Genomic DNA, 25341 nt, shown 5'->3' with positions numbered 1-25341 from the left:
AAATGAAGTCCCTACTTCAGATTAAGAAGTTATGTACTCACCATAACGTTCCATCTGAGTAGGTATCTTCATTTGTTTGCAACCATCCCCCCCTCCTTCCCCCTGACCAAAATGATCATTCTTGTGGTTATTAGCATCTGTTCCCTTTGGGACACTTTTATCCGCTGTGCTATGGGGCAAACTTGATCTGAGGTCAGTCAGGGTAGGCAGGGGATTATGGGTAAGGGGAGGAGCTAGGAGTTCGGATCTATGCTGTGATAGAAGTTGCCGGCTCGGATCCGAGATCGGATCCGTATCCCAAAGGTTGCAGACAAATGAAGATACCTACTCAGATGAAACGTTATGGTGAGTACATAGCTTCTTATTTCTATTTCTTTAACTTTTTCATTATTAATCCTCTATGTTGCTTTTACTCTTTGCTTTCTTATTTTTTATATTGTAAACTTTTCCATGTCTGGATGCCTTTGCTTGTATTTCTGTTCAAATATCTTTAGTGTTGCTCTTTTTGTATTGATTAGTTTTGCTTTCTACTTTGCATAAATATTGCACCATATTAAATCTATTTTTCTTTCCCTTGTCCATATTTCTTCAGATTGCAACTGCTCCTCCTGTTTGTCCTTACTTTGAGTTGTTTCATCATGCACTAATCCTTCACTTTGCAAGTATTCGTAGAATAGGTTCCTAGATTCATATAACTTAATTTCTATTTTGTTTATCTTCTACTGTAGTGATCTTCTGTTCTGCTTTCCCTCTTTGTGATCTTATTTTTTTATTGTGAATTTTTCCATATCTGGATGCCTTGACCTGTGCTTCTCTTCATATACCTTTGGGGCTGCCTTTTTTGTGTTGATTAATTTAGCTTTCTCATTTGCATAAATATTGCACCATATGGGATCTCTACTTTCTCACGTCAATATTTCTTTTTTATACCTTATAAAAATCTCTAGATTTTGTTCTTTTTATTTTTGCACTTCCTCAGATGTTTCTTTTTCCATACAGCCCAAGGTTTCTTGGTCTATATGTTTTTTCATAAATCTCTTGTATTAATGAATGCAATTTTTTTTATTTGAAGCTTCTGAAAGTTTTTCTTGTGGAAGTAGTTTTCTTTCCTCTAATTTTTCTCTTAATCTTTTTGTATATCTTCTGTCTGCAAATTCTGGATTTCTTGCATAATAGCAACAACACATAATATTCTTTCTTATCCTCAGTAGTCCACTCTATCGTCTTTATGGCTCTTTGTTTGGCCTATCAGTTTTTGTGGACTGCTGCTTCCTTCTACAGCGGGGGAGGGGGGCATCCTTCCCCTGGGCCTGGCCTACCCAATTGTAGGAATGTTCCTGTGTGTTGAAGATTCTACAGTGTCATTTTTTCCAGTCCTGGCACTAGTGCGGTCGTCAGGATTGAGCACTTTTTTTTATCCTGGGTCTTGTGCACCCAGCTGTTTGTTTTTATTTTTTAACCTACTTCTGTCCTGTTGTATATGCTATATAAAATACAGTCTGTATATCAGGGTTTGCTTGGTGAGATTTTGTGAAAAAAACAGGGTCTACCTCAGGAAGGTACTCACCTAGACTTGAGCATGAATTCATTTCCAGCAGTACTACTCTCCTTTGCTTGCTGACTTATCTCTCCATTTAGACTATAACTAAGAATCTACCAACATCATAGACCCTGCTCTGGGAATCTGCACATTGCATCATAAACCCTGCTCTGTGAATCTGCCCATTGTATCATAGACCATGATTTGTCCTGCTAGAAGTACGCTGCAGATTTGTTCATTGTATAAAAAACACCACTTTAATTTTTACATGTACAGCACAAGTAAAACCAGCTGCAAAACACAAACTCAAAAGAGAAAACTTGCAGAGAAAACCAGTTTAATAAAAAGCAAAGCTTTCGGGCGTAACCCTTCGTCAATACTAATACATTCAAACACTAAACTCTAATAGCTTAAATACAGGTCTAAAATCACATGACCAGCAGCCAAATGAAATCATGTGACAAAAAGCAAATTATAAATTAAAGGCATATACATATAAATATATTAAAAGATGTGTAGATACACAGTATAAAATATTTACTTTACATTATTACGTAGCTTAACTAACACAGGTTTTAAACTGACAGTGCTATTTAAACCAGGATGAGTGTCAACAGCTAATCTCAATATCCATTCAAATTCTTTGAGCTCAAGGCGGTTGTTGACATCACCACCTCTTTCATTTGGACATAGAGCATCAATCACTCTAAACTTAAATGTATGTGTTTCACCACAAGTTTTAATATGTTTACATAGTGCATTATTGTCACAATTTCTCCTAATTTCAGAATTATGGTCTATAACACGTTCCTTAAACTTACGTATTGTTTTTCCCACGTAAAATGAACTGCATGAGATGCAGGTAGCCAAATAAACCACAAAGGTGGTGTTACAAGTAGCTGTAATTTTAAAATTAAATACTTGTCCATTGGCAGGATGAGTGAAAGTATCACTACCATTCCCTAAGATGTAAGCACAGGCAACACAGTTAAAGCATGGAAAAGTACCAGTTTTAGCAGCCAATTGTGTATAACTGGGTCTATAAAAATCTTTATAACAGAGTAAACTTTTAATCGTCCTCATATTTTTATATGTAAAATGTGGCTTGGTGCCCAATATAGTTTTTAGTTCATCCAATGCCATCAGAATGGGCCAGTTCCTGTTAATAATTTGTCTAATTGAACTTGACCTACCATTAAAAGTTGTGACGTACCTTATTTCATGTTGAGTAATGGTGTTATTACACTGACTGTCTGTGAGGCTTGACCTATCTTCCAAATAGTCAATATATATTTTAACTGCTTCTATTGTCTTATTGTGTGCCTCCTTGTTACTTACATGGGTCATGACTGAAAAGGGTCATTGTACCAACCTACCTACCCATTTATAAAATAGTAAATAAATAAATAAACAAATGCTTTTTGAGTTCTGGTGGTCCAGTGCACTTTAGGTTCAAATCCTCAAGGAAAATAGTTTGTGCAGATCTTCAGTGAATCTTTCATGGAGAAGTAGTTGGTGAGGAGTCTGGAGGTGGAATGTAAGCTGAGTGGATATATAGATTTGTGCCATGGCTTATGTTAAGCTTTATTACCACCTATTTAATGTCACTATTAATTTTAGTAGAGTAGATGGGGATTAGAATTGTGTGAAGATTTTTTGCAAAGAAGGCACCACAGTCAAATGTGGAAGACTTTCCATCTTGTCAGTAGTTACTGCACTGCTAATTAATGAATGGAGGAAGATGGGCTTTCATGTTTTAGTGTTCTTTCTTGATCTTGAGGATTTGTGCACTATTTATTACAGATGTTCATAACGTTGAAATGTGTTGTGCTTTCAGATTGTGATGAGAATGTGTGTGTGTGTGTGTGTGTGTGTGTGTGTGTGTGTGTGTGTGTGTGTGTGTGTGTGTGTGTGTGTGTGTGTGTGTGTGTGTGTGTGTGTCTGTGTGTGTGTGTGTGTGTGTGTGTGTGTCTGTGTGTGTGTGTGTATGTGTGAAAGAGAGAGGACCTGGGTTGGGTTCAGTGTTTCCTGAACATGTCTTCAACTATATGAAGAGAAGATTTGTTGAATAGTGAGGGAGTGTTTTTAAGGTTGTTTGTAGGACATTATGTAGGGTGCAAAAATATGTCAAAATCTGGGGAGAGTAGTGAGTTGTAAAGGCTGTAGAGAGTGTAGAATCTTAGAGGAGAGGAAGATGTACTAAGGGTGGAGGGAGAAGAGGGGAAGACAGAGTTGCTGAAAAAGTTGAGGAATTTCTGTATGGTAAAATGACATAGTTGTATGAAGGAGGTGCATTAGAGAAAGTAAAAGTTTAAAGGCTGAAGCTTGGAAAAGACTGTGTTGAGTAGGAGGAGGAGAGAAGTGTGATATTGCTGGAGAGAATGAAGAGGAGATCATTTGGGAACTTGTTTGGACAGTGACCTAACTTTTGACCAACATGTGTCTATTGTTATAAGAAACTCCTTTTGTATTGCATTGCTTATAAACAAAGGGATTGTGTGTAGTTCTAGGGATGTCATTATCCCCCTTTACTCAGCCATCATTAGGCCAATCATTGAATATAATGTCTCCTTTGTCATATATTGATCCAGATACATGCAACGACTGGAACCCCCACAGAGATGCTTTACTAAAAGGATACAAGGCCTAAACAGCATGTCCTACATGGACTAACTCAAGGCCCTGCCATTATACTCAGAATCCTGTCATTATACTCAGAATCCTGCAGACTGCTAAGAGGTGACCTGTGTCTTGCATACAAGGCATTCTCTGACCCATTAGTGATGGTTTACTGCACATCACCACATCAGATGACATCAGAAATACTCTATCTAGGGATCTAAACCTCTTCTGCAACATCAGCAGAATGGTTTGGAGAGGCAGGTATGTTTCATAGAGGATATTACTGCTATGGAACAGACTCCCCATCCACATAAAGCAAAGTTCATCCCTGCCCATTTTCAAGTACAACTTAGATCTATGGATGGGAAACTGAGTGCCAAGAAGCCAAAAAAAAAAATGAAAAACTGAAAACACAGAGAAGAGCGAATCTCAAAAATCACTCTTCTCCTTAAAACTTTTTTTTGCAGGGGAACAAGCCCCCCCCCCAACACCACACCCCTTTGCACTCGAGACACCAGCTACTGAAGTGGCGGTGCAGTGCTTATGTAGTTGGCTCGTAGCTATCCACACTTCTACCAGTCTGGGTTCTAATCCCACTTCTGCATGTATAACATTGGGCGACGCAGTGGTGCAGCAGTTTGTGTTGTCGCCTCACAGCAAGAGGTTCCATGGTTCGATTCTCATCTAAGATGCCTTCTGTGCAGAGTCTGCATGTCCTCCCTGCATTCACATAGATTTCTTTCAGGTTCTCCAGTTTCATCCCACATTCCATGTGTCTGGATCATTTCTTCCCAGGCCTCTGCTGAAAATGGCTCTATCCCAGTCGGGCTTTCAAGGTAAACAAATGTTAAAAAAGTAAAGTAAAATAAACTCCGAGATCGTCATATCTCGGAGAAAAGCCAGAAATGTAATCTTAAACTTAGTATATGTAAATTCAGTCTCTGCATTTCGGGACTCTGTCTGTTAGTGGTTATGATTTTTTTTGTTTTTTTAATATACAGTCCCTTTCCCTCACTTATAGTTTCCCTTGCTATTAATTATTTCAAAACCTTTTTTTAGCAAAAAAGCCAAACACCGTGTTATCCAATGGCTGCCATCGCCCAGTCATCCTCCATCTTTTCTTACCCTCATTTACATGTCCCTCACAGTTGGCTCATCTAACGCTCACACAACATAGGCTGGTCCTCTGGCACCCGGCTCCAGTCTTCTCGTTTAATTTTCTTGCCATTCATTGGTTAGACCCTTGTCCCCTCTGACCTGTCAGAAAAAACTCCTTTTTTTGTTGTGCCAATATGGATTACAATGGAAGTTTGTTAACCCCTGCATAAATAAGAGAATGATTGGTTTAATAAATGCTACTATTTGGAAATAAAAAAAGACTGCATTTCTCTAAGCAAAAATATATAGAGAGATATAAAGTCTAGAGGCTGCGTACTCTGTTACTACTTTTAAGTTGTGCACAGCAGGAAAATGAAAGCTGAGAAAGGTGTTGGTATTTGTCATGTTCCATCTAATACTATCAAAGTAGATTCCTAGTAATGCAAGTGGAGCTGATGCTTCCTATATTCCACCTACAGGTACCACAAGATGTAGGAAGTTGAGAAGAGAGAGAGGGGAATTTAAGAATTAATTAACCATCATTCTCCGGTGATTTCTTACAAGGTATGTGAGTGGGAGTGCCACCCGAAGGTACCAGCATTTGCGTATTGGCAGAACAGCGAAGGAGGAGGAGAGATGGATAATTTTTATATGCCATGTAAAAATGCTAGTTATGGAGTGAAGGTTAAATTTGTTAGTCATGTCTTAAAGGTTAACTTATTTATGGGAGTAAAGATGTGAAAGAATGAGATGATTCATGATTCCATTATACCACCCAAGAAGTGTTAGTAAATGCAGCATTTTAGGTGCCAGTGAAGCATTCCTAAAGATAAATTGCCCAAGAGTATTAGTTTATTAGTCTGGTGAGGGTGGGGTAATGCTATTGAGACTGAAGGATAGAAGAAAATAAAATGTTACAGAATGAAAAAAGATTTTAGCAGTAGGTAAATGACTGGAGAATATGAGAGGTAACTGGAAACATTTGTTTAAGAAAAATATTTCCTAGGGAAATTAGTTATATATTTAGGGAGTGTATAAGAGAAAATGGAGTTAATGTTTTTAAGGTTGGCATGAAACATAATAGAGACTTTTATGGAATGTAAACTAGAAAGTACAGGGTACTGTACTGCTGACAGCTAGTTACAACATAAGCTTGTAAATGTGTGGAAGGGTGGTTAAAAAGGAGTTCAGTGCAGTGAAGACTTAAGAGAGGATGCTGTACTTTTTCTAAATTTGACAGTAAAAACGTCAGTGTTGTACTGCTGACTTTACTAGTAATTATGTATTCAAAATAGTTGTAGTGTTATGATTGGGTAAATAGTGTCACGTACTGTTAGCATGAGTAATGCATAAAAGTAAGTGATGGTGGGAAGGATAGGATGGGGACAGGGTGGTAATTGAATGCAGATCCCAGACTAGATTTAATTACTTTTTTTTTTTTGTCCTTTTGCAAGGTTAACTCAAAAAAGCTCTGTGTATGCATGGATTATTAATTACATCCAATGCAAAATGTGTAGCACAGTAAAAAAATAAATATTTATGTATAGAATATAAACTAACCCATTCTTGTCACTATGGAAGAACAAGTACTAAAAATTGCAAAGGGCTTTGTGGAAATATGGAGCTCAAGCAGTTAAATGGCATTCAAGTAACGCAACTGCAAGTGGGGAGTTAGGTTATGTGACAGTAAACTCTTATAGCAGGATACTGATATGTACAAAGTACATTAATATTACAAGACTGCATTTATTCAGTAGCAACTGTACAGGAGTGCACATAAAAGTTATAAAGTTTTTGTTGTGTGTTCCTTTGGTAAAAGGAAACGACACTGAGAATGAAAATTTTAAATTTTCTGTGAGTTCAGTCCTTACTGGAGAAGTTTTTTTTCATTATCTGTTTAGGTTCAGCTTTACAGTACTACATAAAATTACAAAATACAATGGAATCTGTTCGAAGAGACCAAGCAAGGGACTTGTAATGGAAGTATTTATAGTGGAAGCAAAGATACGGAGAACAGCAAGACTCTGGACCAAATTCCAAAACAGTTGCTGTCAGTGTAAGTCTCCCCTGATTACAAAAGACTTGCTGTCTGTGTAACTGACTTACTGTGGTATAAGGCCTATTTATAAATAGACTTGTACAAGGGGGACAGATTCCAAAACACCTGTTGTCAGACTGCTCTCAGTATAAGTGGTCATATACACTGAAAGCGAGTTGTTTGGAATTGGGCCCACTATTTAAACACAGTGCGGGTAGACGTTTGGCATCCCAAGGAGACATAATAGAATTTTTCCTCCGGTATATAGCAAATGCTTGAGTTGTGATGGGAAAAAGAAAGAGGGAGAGAATTGGGAACTTTTTTGGGGGGTGAGTGTAGCGAGTTAACAGATTTTAAAACATCCATACATTGTCATTAATATTGAAGGAGCAAATACCTGTAATTAAGAAAATGATTTTTTCTGATCTAGGATACAGGATCTGAATTCCGTAGACATAATAAGACCTTACAAAGACTTATTCTGTTGCCTGCCAAAAAAAAATATACTAGAAGATGTAAATCAAACTCTAAAGCAACTGTATTTGTAGTATTGGATATTGTAAAAAAGATACAATAACTATAAGTGCAATCTTTAGAAAAGGGAAGAGGCAAATTACATAGAAATAATTAGAATATGTGAGAACAATACATACAGAATAATGTTTAAGAGGAGGAGGAATGAGGTTTAAGGGAAGATAGGAATTGAGCAATTTATGTAATGTTGGATTTAGTGAATGACCATTGTTATAAAGGAGGAAAACATATGCAGTGTATGTAAATGAAAAAAAGTGTTTATATGGTTTGTTTGCTCTTCATTTAATGTATTTGGTACCTATGTCTTAAGTAGTACTTCAATAAAGGTGTTTAAAAAAGGCAGCTTATGCATAATTGATATTGCATAGAAGTCAACCAAGTACAGGTAGCAAACATTTAGCAGTGAAACACAGGCATGGTAAAAAAGTATTAAAACAACAATAGTACCAGATCAGGAGAAACTGCAGCACAATTTACCAAAATAAGATAAAGGCATAAAAAAGCATGGTTAATGCTGTCTTTTCAACAAAAAACATTTATAATTATTGTATTCCACACTTTGTCAAAGTAAAACCGTGTTGAAACAAGACTTTTGTGCTCAGTATAGGAACACTATAGATGAAATAACTAAGAGGAAACGGTATAGTTGCATACATAGAACATGCATAGTAATGCATTCTCCTTAAGTACAGGAATATAAAATGGTCCCTGCAGCAACAAAAAAAAAAAAAAAAAATCTTCACCCATCTGCCATCCACCAAGCATAACAGCCAACTAGCAGAACAGCTGCAGATCTGGGATGAAGGAAAAAGATTATCCATCGAAGAAATGTGTGAGAGAAACCCTGGATAGCCATAGGGCTAATTGGGCTTAAACTGGAAATAAACAGTAACGTAGCAGGTTGCAATGCAAGTATGGAGCAGGCTAGCAGAGGATGTGCTTTAACTCAAATCACAAAAAGGCCAATCCAAGCTTATATATGTATGAGTTACTAATTGCAACTCACATAAAATATATAGACTGTGAAATTCAAGAGTAATGAAATGGTAAAGTTCATCAATAAAAATAGATAATGTGGAGAGGGTGATGAACCAGTTGTGGCCACTAGAGGGAGTATGAATACTGTCACTTGCAAAGGGCTCTCTTGGGATATGGAGGTCCAACAGTTCACACTGCTAGCAAGGTAGGGTGGCAGAAAACTGACTTAAATACTTTTGAGTCCTTACACACAGTATTATTATGTAATAAAGGCGAGCTAATCTGAGATACAAGACTCAAGGTTATCTTTGCTGTAGCCAAAGCTGCTTTAATAACTTTTCAGTTCAGTTTACTGTCCCACGTGATGCATCTTTGTTTTGTGAATGTTAACTCCGTTATGATGGGAGCTTTAAATTAGCTGGGGTCTTATGATTACTGGAACTACACCTCTCTGTTTTGATTTCTTTAGGTTCAGCCTTAAGAGTTCTACAAACTCCACATTTCTTTAAAAAAAAGTGTAGTTACAATGTGAAGAAAATTTGAATCCTCTTGGCAGGACGTATCTTTACTAGAGCTGCATGTAGTTATTTTGTAATACTTTATGCTTCACATTTTCTTAATGACACATTTCCTTAATAATGTTCAGCTGTATTAAGATGAAAACTTGAATCTTCTGAGGGTATAACTCAACTGCCCAGATTTTTCACAGGATGTCCGGATTTTTACCACATATTTTTGTCTGTAAGTCATAAAAGTTTTGGTTTTCTGGCAAATCAGTGAGGACTGAAGTTGCTAAATAATTACATAAATTTGAGTTTTACACTTCATAGAATGTTATTACTCTAACGACTCGGAGAGCCTTTCTAAGTCTAGCCAATTTTTCCCCAAAAAATAATGATGTCCTATATCCAAATAGGGCATCAAGAGCCAGGAATTTATAAGCTACCTCTGTCCATAAGGGACATGGGTGCCAGGCCCAGTGCAAATTTCTAATTCCCTCTCCAGTGGTCTACGTTACACTTAAACTGGGTAATAGATGAAATCAACTTCCAATGGACGGGAAGGCTGTTTCATACAAGGGACAGTCTGTTGGACACATATCTGCCTCTCCAGCAGGTTCTCTTTAAGTCCCAGACAAAATTCAGGTCCCTAGACCTTGTACTTCTGGTACTGTTTGACTTACAAATATGTAGGGAGATTCATAAGTGTGAAGTTGTTGATTCCTTATAAGCCAGGCGCAGATAACCCCTCTGCAATCTATAGGAGACTGAGTAAAGGGAAAGGGATTTAAGCTGGTCTGCATAAGGCAGGTTTCTTAATGCCTTGTATCCTTTTTGTAAGGAACCTCAGAAGTCACTCTTTGCTACGTATGGCTGATCAGGTACATACCAAAGGGAGCATTGTACAATATGATTGGACTGATAAGGGTGGAGTACAGTGGGATAATTACCTCTTTGGACATAAATGCCATGTGCTTAATTATAAGTTGCGCAGCATGAAAGGACTTCCTCACCATTGTGGCCTCGTGGTGGATGAAGGTAAGACTACTGTCTACATACGTACCCAGATCCCTGACCACTGGATTGACTCTGAGTCATATTATCAACATGGTAATTAGCTGGGATGCTTGACTTCCCAAAGGGTGCAATTATACATTTCTTAGCACTGAGTTTAAGACCATGGCTTTGGCACCATTTGTTAGTCAGAGATGGACCTTCTTGAAGAATGCTAGTATGTGCAGGAGAGTCGATCATGACCCCCAGCTTGCAATCATCTGCAAACTTAGTCATCTGTAAACCTTCAGCATTTGCTTGCATTTCAGAGAAATAGATGCCAAAAAGGAGCAGGCCCAGTATGGAGCTTTGGGGGAGTCCACTAGTGACTTGCCTCTGGTAGAGGTGGCCTCACCTGTTTTGACTCCCTGGGTATCCTTTACAAAGTGCACGCTATCACAAAACTTTTATTTAAACAATGTTCTAAGTTATGAGTAATATTTTAAATGTTTTCCATATTTTTGAGTATGCCTGAGGGGTGTCATCTTTACTGGAGCTGAAGTTGCTTGTTTTGAGTTCCTTAGAATCATCTTTTCAGTGCCAGTGTAGACTTGTATCTATTGGGGGTCCGATCCTTTCCTGGAGCCCCTTTTTGCCCAGCTTTACACTACTGCATACTGCATGTGTCTAAATTCATTGAGATGAAAACTTGAGCCTTTCATAAGGGGACCAATCTTTACTGGATCAGCAGTTGTTTGTTTTGATTTTTTTTTTTTAAAGTTCATCTGTACAGTTTTACACACTTCACATTTCTTTAGTAAAGGGCGGCTACTTTGAAATGAAAACTTGAATCTACTAAGGGTCTGACCTTTACTGGAGCCATAATTTGTTTTGATTCCTTTAGGTCCAGTTTTACAGTACTACCTGGCCTACAGAGCAGCCACAGAGCTGGGGAGAAATATCTAGACAAAAAATGAAGAAGCTGGCTGAAATGGAAACTAAACTGATACCTCACCAGCAAGGGTGTACTGTGCTTATAAGGGCTTGAGGCTCAAAGAGCATAAAGAATGCCATTAAAAGCACTGTTCAGGAAAGAGTGTCTGTCATTCAGTGCCTTTCTCTTCAAAGATTAAGTAGGTTGAAAGCACTAATATCTCCTCCCTAGTTTCTGGAGTCATTTTCATTAGATACTGCTGGCATTTTCTCTTGCATCAGTGAGCTACCTGCTGGTGCAGCAGTTACTTGCTCAGCTAAAGCACTGTATTGAACCAGAGCCTAAGATCTTCACTTTAGTTTCTGGAAATCTTTAGCTCCCTAACTCGGGCTTCCTTTACCCAGAACTCTGTTTGCTAGGTGTGAAACCCTTCCATACCCAGCATTTTTCTCATGTCTGCTCAGCTGATGCATATTGTACCTCTTCCAGTATCTTCAGTTCTGTTAGACCTAAAAAAAATACAAAACTCCAGCTGCACTGTAGAACTGCAGATGCAGGTCTGTTTAGTGTAGACAACACCTACTAACCAAGACTGTGTTTCTGTAAATGCCTGCCTCAGTATGAGCTTATTTGTCAGTGACACTACTTGCCTTACAGCTGAGATACTGTACATCTAATCATAGTACAACTGCGTTGTCTTACTTGCCTAACTTAAAACCTCTTTTCCTTCTATTCTCAATCACTTGTTCTATTCAGTCTTCCATATATATTCAGCTACTTTTTATGTCTGTCTTGCCTTCCTTTTTCACCAGCTATAAAACCTGCATAGTTTTCCCCAAATACTTTTGTCCTGGTGTGTGTGTGTGTGTGTGGTGTGTGTGTGTGTGTGTGTGTGTGTGTGTGTGTGTGTGTGTGTGTGTGTGTGTGTGTGTGTGTGTGTATATATATATATACATGTGCATGTATATGGGCTTGTGTTAAATGGTTGAAAGGCGACTACTGTTAAGTCCATTTAATTAAACAAAATTGTTTGAAAAATGGATAAAACAGGAAAAAATAGTTTTTGTAGTGGGAGCAACCCTCTGCACACACGCACACCCATTTGGGGGAATGTGTTCCTCTCACACGCGCTAAATTAAATGTACTAGCCCCAAAATCTTACTATAGCAGAGAAAGGGGAACATTTTTTAACTCTGCTATTCAGCTGTCTTGCAAAAGTAACAGTTGCCATTTATTTCATTTGATTAGCTCACCATGAGTACTCCTCATGGAATGCATTCAAGTAGAAGTAGAATGGCATTTGAACAAATAAACCGCATCTTTCTATTTTTGCATGTATATGTGTGTGTGTGTGTGTGTGTGTGTGTGTGTGTGTGTGTGTGTGTGTGTGTGTGTGTGTGTGTGTGTGTGTGTGTGTATGTGGGTGTGTGTATGTATATATATTTATATATATATATATATAAATATATATATATATATATATATATATATGTATATATAAATATATATGTGTGTGTGTGTGTGTGTGTGTGTATATATATATATATATATATATATATATATATATATATATATATATATATATATATATTGAAAAAAACAGTTCCCCAACCAAAAAGGATGTAATGTCAAAAATCAAAGTACCCAGAAATAGGAGGAGATGTGAGCGAAATAAAACGCTACTGCCAAGCGTGTCTTCCAGAGAACAAGTCACATACAATCACGAACTAGTTATTTAACAGTGTCCAAGATACACGTGAAAAATGCCCCAACTTCAGCGTACTGCATGAACTTCAGCGTACTGCATAGACCTCGAAGTGCTGACGAGCACAACTATAAAGGTGAATATCCAACATCAATGTCCTGGTGAATTTAAAAGATAGACGTAGAAGGCAAAAGTAATAGTAAAATACAAAACTTTATTCATTGGGCTTTTGGGACTTCTCCGCTTCCTCAGACGTTATAAAAACAGGACATGACATCATCAATACTTATATATGATATCCTGCTTGAAATTTTAAAGCGATATGCTTGTTAAAATTTTAAAAATTGTAAAAATTGTAAAAATATATATTCAATGGACTTCAAAGTAAATCACAGCATATATGCTAAACTGGATCCATAGGTAATTCCACAAATAACAGTGATATAAATAATAAAGAAATAATAAAACCAAACTATGAACAAAAACATCTCATGTGTAGTGTCAACTATTGCAGTTGATAAAAGCAGACTGAAAACTGATAATGGTACTTAGAAATGTGTAAACTATATATATATACATCCACAAGAACTTAAGCATATGAAAAATAATGAAAGTGTATATATAGACATAGCAATTCAGTCCTGACTGAATGTCATAAGCACCATCGTGTATGAATTGTAGATAGGTGTATATATCTAATTATGATGGTGTTTGCTGTATATCAGTAAGAATGTAAAACCAAAAACATATAACTAATCAGGATTCCACAATTTTAAATGATCAAAAGAATAAATAAACTATTAAAACTTCAGATGCTCATAAATTCAGAAACTGAGTTAATCATGTTCAATATATATATAGCTTAAATTTAGAGACATAAATATAGTCTATTCAAAAGGAGTGTTGTGTAGTTATATTGGCCTTGCTTTCAGAATTGGTCTCAAGGGGACCGATTCATTCAGGCCTCTGCCTCTATCTAAGCGAGGAATCAGCGGATCTCCGCCTCTTCAGTGGAGTTAATAATGTCACCACCTCTGATGTTAGTAGGTTGAACATGAAGGACTTGAAAAGTGAAGCGATGTTCACTCCCTTCAGCTAAAATATGTTTTGAAATAGCACTACAGTTCTCCCCTCTAGCTAAGCAATACAAATGATCACGTATTCTCTCTCTAAGTGATCTGTTGGTTTTTCCAACATAGAATTTGAAACACACTTGGCAGCAAGCAACATAAACTACATTTCGTGTCTCACATGAGGCATGACATCTGATCTCCCAAAGTCTCCCATTGTTCGAATTCCTGAAATATCTGGATTCATCTATATGTGGACATTGGACACATTTGCCACATTTAATGGTACCAAAATTCAGTCTAGATGAGTGAAGATGTGTGTTCATCATTAGACTGGGAAAACATAGCTGTTGCTTAAGGGTTTTCATGTTTTTATGTGTATATGAGGGACAATTGCCAACAATCTGCTTCACTCTATCATCCGTCATCAATATGCTCCAATTCTGGCATAGTATGTTATGTATCGTCTGCTGGTTTTGGCTATAAGGGAGAACTAAAGATAACTTCTTAGTGGATTTCTTAACAGTTTGGTGATAGGAGTCCACTGAATAATAAGGTCTACCTTTAGTACGTCTAAACTTTCTGGTAGTATCACACAGTCTGTTTACTTCATGTTGGTCATAACCTCTGTCTATGAAACTGTTTCTCAATAATTCTAGTTCAGATTCGTACACTGATTCATTTGAGCACAGCCTAGAAATTCTAAGACCCTGTCCAACAACTATATTACTGAATGTTCTTTGAGGGTGCATGCTATCTCTATGTAAGAAACTAGGTTTGTAGCAATCTTTCCTGTAAAGCCTAGTGCAAAGACCCTCGCTACTAAAATATACACTTACATCTAAGAAGTTGATAGATGTGTTGGAAGCTTCCATTGTAAATTTTAAATAACCTTCCTTGTTGTTAATATCCGACAAGAACCCTTGCAATTCAGTCATGGTGCCTGTCCACAAGAGAAAGAGGTCATCCACAAATCTCCGGTAAAAGGAGATCAGTGGATGGTGTAATAGGACCTCCTTCTCCCAGGCAACCATGACAAGGTTTGCATATGAGTTGGCGCAGCTTGTACCCATAGCTACGCCGCATGTTTGTTTGTAGCATTTCTCTTGAAAAATGAAAATATTATTCTCCAGTACAGTTTCAAGTAAGAGACTGAGAAAATCTCCTTCAATCTGTGTGTAATGCTCATTTAACAAGATTTTAACAGATTGTACTCCTTCAGTGTTTGGTATACATGTAAACAACGATACTACATCCATGGTTACAAGAGTAATACCGTGAATGTTACCCATGGTACTGACTGCATGGTGTAAATCAGTTAGAAATTTTCCGGTGTCACTCAATATGTGATCATATTCACCTAGAGCAAGTTTCAACTTAGAGTCAAGGTATACAGACATTGGCTCAGTGAGCCAACCTGAACCAGCTACAATGGGTCTAAGGGGTGGTGTCAAGGCATTTTTATGTATTTTAGGGAGTCCATTTATCCTAGGTATCAGAGGAAAGTCTACTTTAAAATAATTAAATAACTCAACCGTTATCAAATTCAAAGATTTACATTCTTCAAGCATGGTGTATACCCTATGTACAATCTCATTGACATGATCTAATGGTATAACTGAATAAGCATCTGTATGTAACATGGCTAACATAGACTCTATATAAAACATGCGGTCCATCACAACAATTTGACCTCCTTTATCAGCGGGTCTGACAATAATATGGTCATTGTTTTTAAGATCGACTAGGGCTCGACAAATTGTCATCACTTCTGGTGTGAGATCCAAAACCGTTATAGAGATCATTTTCTACGGCCTTTAGAAATACTTCTAAGGTAGGTGGTACATGTGGACAAAAAGTACTTTTTCTCTTGAAAGTATTGTTCATTATATTGTCATCTTTGAATAAAAGTTTAAGGCCGATATTACGAATGAAGAGCCTCACAGCTATGAGGACATCAGAAATGTCAATGCTAGTTGAGGGTACAAAACCTGTGCCCTTGTTTAGAACAGAAATCTCATCTTCAGTTAAATTATAGTCAGAAATGTTCCATACTAATGAAGATGAGACCAATTCCTCTTGTACTGCTGGTTCTGGTTCTCTCTCAGCGGTTCTTTTCTTTTGGCTCCTCTTTGAAAATCCTGCTCCAATGAGCGTTTCCGTCCGTCTGGTCGGAAGGGCGCAAAGGAAAAAAAAATCCTTATTGGGATTCAGTTTGTCTAACTGGATCTTGCGCTTGGCTGCTTGAACCAGTCGTTTAAAAAACCCCATCGTCTGTAGAGCTATTAGTATGGGCAGTGTTAGATTCTGCCGGTGTGAAGTACATAGAAGTGACAGGAGTAGATGTACCTGCTCCTTCAATCAGATTGGTACATGGTGCTAAGTCACTGGAAGCACCCTTGACTGTGTGCTCAATGTCAATTGCATTCATATCATTGCCATTCAGTGCCATGGGTTTAGAATTCTGGACCGTTTTGTTTACAGAGTCAGATGGAATACTTTCTTTATTGGTTGTAGAACCAGACTGACCAGTAGTCTTGTCAACTGTCGAGGTAAATTTATTTAAGTCATTGTGTTCTTTAGAAGCTGTATTCCTAGGCCAGACGAATACATTGTTCCTGGCAAAATCATCCTTATCTCTTATTAGCTTCTTCTTCTTGACAGTCAACAAATTATTCTCATATCTGACAATTCTATCTAATAATTCATGCATGAACACTTCCGTCATGTCTGGACCACAAAGGTCAGTCAAACTGTTCTGTTCGTCAACTATGGTATTTCTCAATTCATTCTCAATAGGTTTGAAGTAGTCGACAAGTAATTGCAAGTACGCCATGCTTGTCTTGAGATTAATTTGCTGCCATTTGGCTAGCAAATCTGGGTAGGCGCTGCCATAAGTCGGCATGTTAAGAACACGCAGACCTCTAGGTATAACTCTGCATTCAATACTCGCCTCGAGATGGTAACGCTGACATTGAAATCTTTTAAACTTAAACATATTGTTTTCAATATTACGTTTTAGCTGTTTAGATAGTATTTCTTTCTCTATAGATAAAGTCTGTATATTGTTTTTTGTAAACGTGTTAATATCTGCCGTAAGTAAGGGATTACTTGCCTCATTCAACATTGTATTCAGCCTTCCAAGGGAATTCACGGCTCCTGACGATTGTCGTTTGCTCCGTTGTTCCACAGCCAATCCATTAGTCTCCGATACCTCCTCCATGTTAGAATGTTGAAAAAACCAGTTCCCCAACCAAAAAGGATGTAATGTCAAAAATCAAAGTACCCAGAAATAGGAGGAGATGTGAGCGAAATAAAACGCTACTGCCAAGCGTGTCTTCCAGAGAACAAGTCACATACAATCACGAACTAGGTATTTAACAGTGTCCAAGATACACGTGAAAAATGCCCCAACTTCAGCGTACTGCATGAACTTCAGCGTACTGCATAGACCTCGAAGTGCTGACGAGCACAACTATAAAGGTGAATATCCAGCATCAATGTCCTGGTGAATTTAAAAGATAGACGTAGAAGGCAAAAATAATAATAAAATACAAAACTTTATTCCGTGGCTTGGACTTCTCCGCTTCCTCAGACGTTATAAAAACAGGACATGACATCATCAATACTTATATATGATATCCTGCTTGAAATTAAATAATATATATGTGTGTGTGTGGTGTGTGGTGTGTGTGTGTATATATATATATATATATATATATATATATATATATATATATATATATGGGTCTACTTCTTTTGACCTAACTTTCATTTGCCCGACACTCATTTTCCTGACCCCATTTGCCCGACACTTCATTTGCCCGACAAGTATTATTAGCAAGAAAATGGAATATGCCCCCTTCCCCACTGTAGTGCGACCCTGGAGTTCATAGGTTCATAGGTTCATACTAGGCTATCTGCCCAAGGGCATTTATAAGCCTAGCCCATAGTTATGTGGCGAATAAAAACTATGCCTATCATTTTGCTGTGCCTCTGTCAAGCAGTGACACTGAAGTAATCCCTGGGGTATATCTGCGATCTCCCATCCATTGGTCAAGATTCCTCTTGAACAAGGCCAGCGAGGTGCTCTGCCTCACATGTACTGGGATTTTGTTCCACAGCACAGGGAGTCTCTGGGTGATGAATCTGTCCCTCCAGCACGTTCTATTTATAACCGTGTCAAGGTTTAAGTCTCCCGCCCTTGTGGTTCTGAGGTATCTAGATTTTTGAGGTGAAGCATATTCATCAAATCTGGGTTTGACATGGCCTTATATGTCAGGCGTCACCTCTGAGCAAGCGGTATGAGACTGAATAGAGCTGGAGTTCTTTCAGTCGGGCAGCATAAGACATATTTTGAGACCCTTTATCCTTTTGGTGAGGAACTTTTGGGGCCTTTCAAGCTGCAGCAGGTGTCTGGTCAGATACATTCGAGCGGGGCATTGTACTCAATCATAGGTCTAATGAGTGATGAGTACAGGGGCGATGACCTCCCTTGATCTAGATGTGAATCCCTTCATGATCAGGTGGGCGATATAGAAGGTTTTCCTAACTACTTTAGCAACATGAGTGTCAAGCGAAGGCTACTGTCAACCTGGGTCCCCAGATCCCTGATGACTTTTCTGTGCTCAGTGGATTGCCACCTACATGGTAGCTAGGGGTAACCTTGTTTTCCCGAAGGGTATGACTATGCATTTTTGGCGTTTAACGCCATGGCTCTGGCACCAGTTATCCGTTTCTGTGAGGCCCTTCTGGAGGATATCTGTGTCAGATGTGTTTTCGACTATGGCCCAGTTTGCAGTCATCTGCAAACTTTGTCAGCCATAACCCTCCTGTGTTTGCTTGTACTTCAGAAAAGTAGATGCCGAACAAGAGTGGACCCAGGACTGAGCCCTGTGGGACACCACTTGTGACAGGCTTTGAGTCTGACATGGCTCCAGCAACTCTGACCCTGTGGGTTCTGTCACTTAGCCAGTTTGCAACCCATCTTGTGATGTATGGGTTTACATTCAAGCTGATGAGTTTTTCAATGATACCTGAGTGGGGTATTGTGTGAAGGCCTTTGCCAGGTCGAGGTAGGCTGTATGGACTGCCTTTCCCTCATCAATGGCCTTGGTGACTGTCTCGAAAAAGTCAACCAAGTTTAGAGGCAGGATCTGCCTTTGACAAAGCCAAACTGGGTTGGATCCAAAGTCTGCAAGTTCCTATGTCTTTATTTATGAGTTCCATTATGATCCTCTCCATGGCTTTGCAGATAAGGCTTGTCAAGCTAATGGGCGGTAATTTCCAGGGTCTGTGGAGGCACGCCCTTATGAAGTGGGACCACAGTCACCGTCGCCCTCCTTGAGTAATGATCCTGAGGTGAGGCTAAGATTAAACAGCTGTCCTAACTGTGGGTTTAATTCCTCATTGAGTTCATGAAGCACACAGCGGGGACACCATCCGGTCCCATGGATGCTGTGTTTTTTGCCTTAGTGAGGGCAGTTCTCACCTTGGAGATGTTTGGGGGCTACAATCCTCTGGAATAGATATCTCTCCTTTTGGGGGGGGGGGGTTGCACTGAACCTGTCAGCCAGTATGTTGGCAATGTGTGTAGGTTCAGTAATTTTCACATCATTTTGAACTAATTCTGAGCATATCTGGGAGTTTCCTCCTAGGTTTCTAACATAGCTAAAGAAGGCCTTAAGTCCTTGGTGATTTTTCTCTCAAAATTTGCCTTGGATGATTTTATGAGAGCTCTTAGTTTTTTACTTATAATGATCAAAGGTGTCTTACCTTTCAAGGATTTTGCTCTATCTTGTAGTAGCTTCCTCCTTTTGTTGTAGAGCTTGTTTATGGCTGGGGTCCACCAGACTGGATGCTTGCCTTTGGTACAGAGAGTCTTAGTTTTGTTTGGGATTGCCTGATCCATGCAGTCCTGTAGGTGCTGGTAGAAGGCATTTGTAAGTGATTCAGCGGTTTGAGTAATGTTTACCACTGGCTCAGGGGCCTTAAAGGAGACCACACTAGTTTTTAGAAGTGTGAAATCGGCTTTTGAGAAGTTTTTCACTGTGGTCTTTTTGTTTCAGGTGGATGAGGACCTCCAGCGAGATTAGTTTATGATCTGATCTCACCAGTGAGGGTATACTTCGGTGTTGAACATTTTGATCCCATGTAAGTGATGATGAGATCAAGTATGTTTTCTCCTCTTGTGGGGATGGTGACTAGTTGTTCCATGGCATTTGAGTTTATGAACTCCAGGAATCTTTGGGTTAGAGTGTTAGGGCTTGAGTAGTGTTCCCAGTCTATATTAGGGTAGTTGAAGTCACCTAGTATGATGGTGTTTGGAGATACATTTATCCTCAATGTTTTCAGGAAGGCCATGTGAGGTTCCTGAGTTTGAGAGGGTGGCCTGTAACATGCTACAAATTGCAGAGCAGTCTTGCCTATGGTTAATTGCACCTGGATGGTCTCCGATGCATCGTGCGTTGCCACCAACCTTGAGGTGTGGGTGTCCTTTATGAATATGGAAACCCCCCCTCCTTTCTTGGTGTTGTCCGGATTTTGGGGCCGGAATGCATGATATGAGGTTAGAACATATAGTTAGGGGGGGTGTGGGGGGCACAGCCATATGATATCATATGATATTGTTAACTTTTGATTTAATATTGCTTAGTAAAAGAAAAGTAAGTGGAGGGCTTCACCCCCCCACACCCCCCCTTGTGGTGGGCTGTGCCCCCCACCCCCCCTAACTATATATTCTAACTACAGGGTTGCACTACAGTGGGGAAGGGGGCATATTCCATTTTCTTGCTAATAATACTTGTCGGTCAAATGAAGTGTCGGGCAAATAAAATTTCAGTCATTTGGTCTTAGGCAAATGGGTGTCGGGCAAATGGGAGTTAGGTCAAAAGAAGTAGACCCATATATATATATATATATATATTACTTGTGTGTGTATGTGTGTGTGTGTGTGTGTGTGTATTGATATATATGTATATATACATATATATATATATATATATATATATATATATATATATATATATATATATATATACAGCTATATATGCGTGTGTGTGTGTATATATATATATATATATATATATATATATATATACAGCTATATATGCGTGTGTATATATATGTATAAGTTTTAAAATTACTGTATTGTCATTTTTTCTGTTTCCTAATTGTGTGTTTCATTGAACAGTGTGCTGTGCGTCTCTCTGCTATAAGAGGGGGTGGTGGTCTTATCACTTCTTTGTTATCTGATATTTAATAGCCTAGAGGGCTTCCTCTGTACTTTTTAAGTGCTTGCCACAAAGTTTGAGAAATCATTTTATGCTCAACTTCTGAGAGAATTGCTTGGCTACAATCATCTGCATTAGAAGCTGAAGTTAAGTGAAACTTGCAGTACTGTATTTTAGTCTTCTCTTAAGTACTTGCAGTTTTAAAAGTACCGTATTTTCATTTTTTCTGTTTCCTAATTGTGTGTTTTATTGAACAGGGTTCTGTGTGTCTCTCTGTCGTTAGTTTCCCACTTATCTTCCCTGTTCTTGTGTTGGTATTAGTGGCTCTGGAATTGATCGCCCCTCCTGTATGTCTGTATTAGAACACTACTCCTGGGTCCATCTCATTTGCTCACTTAACCGTGTACAGTGAGATCATATTCTGAGTCTAGTGTTCGCTCTACTTAATACAGAGAGATTTGAGAAGGCCAACCTACTTAGGTTCTTCCTTCCTTTCTACTTGCACTTAAAAAAAAAATTGCACTTTATTCATCTGCTTTTACTGTATTTGTGTTTCCTCCTACTTTATTTTGCTTTTTTTTTAAGTACTCAGTTTTATTTATTCTGCTGCATTTATTACTGCTTGGTAGCAGCCTGTTTAAATTGTAACTGTTATTCTAAGTATTTTGGTTTAAGCACTTGTGCTTCATACAGGTTGTTTTACATTAAGAAGGTTTTTGGTCTGCACTGTTGTGGCAGAACAGGTAGCTTACATCCTTCTCAGCTGGGAATTGCTGATTGAAGGCCCAGTGTCTGCTATTTTAAAAGTATATTTGTTCTGGCTTAAGCACTTGGGCTTCAGGCCAGTTATTCTACATTAAGAGGGTTTGTGGTCTGCACTTGTGGTGCAGCGGTAGCATTGTCGCCTCACAGCAAGAGGTTCTCCCATTCGATTCTCGGCTGGAGCGCCTTCTGTGTGGAGTCTGCATGTTCTACCCGCAGTTGAGTGGTGTTCGAAAGACATGCATAAATGGGCATTCCTTTGTTGAAGGTTGGGCGTCGAGCTGGCACCTCAGCACCGTAAAAATCTACTGCCAATCACGAGCGGACCGGAGTTCCGCTGTGGCGACCCATAACCGGGAAAAGCCGAAAGAAGAAGAACAACTCTTGTGGGAGGAGAGGCTGGATTCTGCCCTTCTGAGCTAGGAATTTCTGGTCACAGGTTTATTGTGCCTGCGTATTTGAACTGTTTCTTTCTGAAATTGGTGCGCCTTGTTGCTGTAGCATAGACCAGCTTCAGGCCTGCTGAATCTAGCTTTGTTTGTATAACTTGAGCACTGATCCAGGCCATCTTTTTTTGGAGAAGGTTCCCCTGCATCCTAGTAGCAGGAGTGTGTAGTTAGAACTTGTCTGATTGAAGACTGCTGGAACAGAGCTCAGTTTTGAGCCTTTTTCTTGTTAATTGGGTAACTTGTTTAAATCATTTTGTTCGTTTTCTGTTGTTTTTTATATAAAAAAAAATTACACTTTATTCATCTGCTTTTACAGTATTTGTGTTTCTTCCTACTTTATTACTAGGGGCATTGACTGCAACTCTGATCTGCGATATATAACAATAAGTACCCTTTTCTGTGCATTTAAAGTGTTTTTTTTTATTGTATCTGCTTTATTTTCTGAAAAAACAAACACAAATTATATATATATATGTATATGTGTATATATATATATATATATATATATATATATATATATATATATATATATATATATATATATATATATATACTTGTTTCCCGCATATCTAAGCTAGTATATTCCAGTTTTCAGGTTAGTGCTGAATTCAGGGCTGTGTTACAAATCACTGTGTTTGCCCATACCTTACTTGGATAGAAGGAAGTTTCTCTGTTCACCTGTGAGAGAAGGGAGCTTTGAGCAGCCTATCTGTCCCTGGAGGAGTGGTTTCAGCCCAGAAATTAGTAGTTTATTGGCCATTTTGGGCTAATTTCTCTCTTTCATTTCCCTGCTATACATAACGGTATTTGCGCGGTTTTGCGTGCTGGGCAGTGCCGGTTAGCTAGGGTAAAACTATTCCCGGCTCCACAAAGTCTCCTCTTCAATTTTGACCTTGGATCTAGACAAACTTTCAACTTAAGCACTCAAGCCATTCATTTCTCAGCCCGGCACTTGCTCAAAACTCATAGCAAGCACTTCCCTAGCACTAGACTCTCCTGTACTGTACAGAAGGACAAGGCTGTCTATTCGACCTTACCAGCCATCCAGTAAAACAGTTTGCTGTTTCTATCCAGGCATGTTCAAAGGGCAGTTTCAGGTGTACTCTCCAGTCCAACTGGTGAATCTGGGCATTTTGAGGCAATGTTACAACTGCCTCATGTACACAGGCAATCCTGTCCTCCTACCACCAAACACTAATACATGCAAGAGATGCAATTATACAGCCAAACTGGAGGCTAAGCTCTCTCAACCCAATACTGGATCAGATAGTCAAGAAGAGAAGGGAAATACTTGCATCACACCACCAATCTCACATAGACCCATTAAACCAGCACCGGCAAAAACCACACATAAATACATGAAAACATACTCTGAGGCTTTAAATAAAAATCTGCAAAAGCAATAGAGACCTCCAAACCAAACATACAAGCAACCTCCACCCCCCCAACACAAACCATGAAACACATACTTCACAAAACCAGTGTGCCATGAAATCACAGCACTTAAGGCAAAATAACATACCCAACATACTAGTAATAGGTGACTCTGTAGTCAGGCACACTGACGTCCCACTCTCACTAGGCTGAATAATGAGAAGGTTACTGTTAGCTGCCTGTCGGGTGCCATGATCCGCCACATAACACAAGCACTTAGGTCACTCCAGAACAAGTACAAATATGACTCTGTCATTGTCCATGTTGGTGTGAATGACCTGAGCCGTACCTCCCTGGACTACATGAAAAGAGACATGGAAGAGCTCTCTGATCACATAGCCCAGGCCGGTATGACCCTGACCATGAGTAGCTTATTGCTCTCACCAAGAATGATACCAAGGTATAAAGAAATAATTCTTGATTTCAACAATTGGCTAAGTTTCTGGTGTCATTGAAATGGGATCCAGTGTCTGTCCGCCTGGGATGACATGCTCGATAAGCCACGCTGCTTCTCTAGAGATGGCTTGCACCTGTCATCCTTAGGCTTTTGAATACTGGCCAAGGCTCTTGCCACCCCCATAGTGTCTTTTTTTTTAGGCAAGGCTCAAAAGACAAACCCACCTCCGTAAATAGCACAAGTAACAAAAAGATGAGGCCAATGCAACTCAATGCCAGAAGTCTAAACCTCAAAATGCACGCACTCGAGGCACTCCTCAGTATGGAGAAAATAGGTATATGTGCAGTAACAGAAACCTGGTTTAAGGCTCCAGAGAGCACCCCAGCACTACAATTCATACCATACAGTTCGGCCACAGAACCCAAACCAAAATACAAAAGGCAGGGGCCTATCCATATTCGTCAAGGATACCCACTCCTCCAGGTTAGTGGCACAGCACAATGCTTCAGAGATCATCTACATGCAAGTAACAACGGGCAAAACTGCAATTCAAATTGTAGCTTGCTACAGATCACCCACCATGTCCCAGGACCCCCATACTGCATTTCTGGAAGCAGTGGGTAACATAAAGGTCCTACCAAACACCCTAATATTGGGTAATTTCAGTTACCCAAACATTAACTGGGAGAACTGCTTAAGTACTAACTCCCTTGCCCAGCATTTCCTAGAATTTATAAACCCAAATGCTCTGGTTCAACTGGTCAACACTCCCACCAGAGGTGACAACATATTGGACCTGGTCATCACCAACATGGGCGACCGGTGTTCCACACCGGAGGTCAACTTCTCACTGGTTAGATCCGACCATAAATAAATCACTTTGGCTATCCACATTCCACCCCCACCCCTGGACAAGGAAACCACCGTGAAAAACTTTTCAAAAGCAAACTTCACGTTACTTAAGACCAGGATGGAAAGTTTCAAAGCCCCCATGCTGAAGGATAACGTTGTCCAAACTGCAAAATCCTTTACTAATGCATTCTATAGGCACCTAC

At 39.1% G+C, this 25341-nt stretch overlaps 1 protein-coding gene across 3 annotated transcripts in view; it reads left to right on the top strand.

Annotated features, from left to right (window-relative positions):
* The window catches only part of ATPAF1 (ATP synthase mitochondrial F1 complex assembly factor 1), a 683947-nt gene that overhangs the window by 294561 nt on the left and 364045 nt on the right, over positions 1–25341 (top strand). The gene's annotated exons all lie outside the window — the stretch shown is intronic.

Source organism: Protopterus annectens, chromosome 10.part0, assembly GCF_019279795.1.
Source record: "Protopterus annectens isolate FY-2018-M chromosome 10.part0, PAN1.0, whole genome shotgun sequence".
Classification (NCBI taxonomy): Eukaryota; Metazoa; Chordata; order Ceratodontiformes; family Protopteridae; genus Protopterus; species Protopterus annectens.
This window is presented reverse-complemented; position numbering and strand designations above follow the sequence as displayed.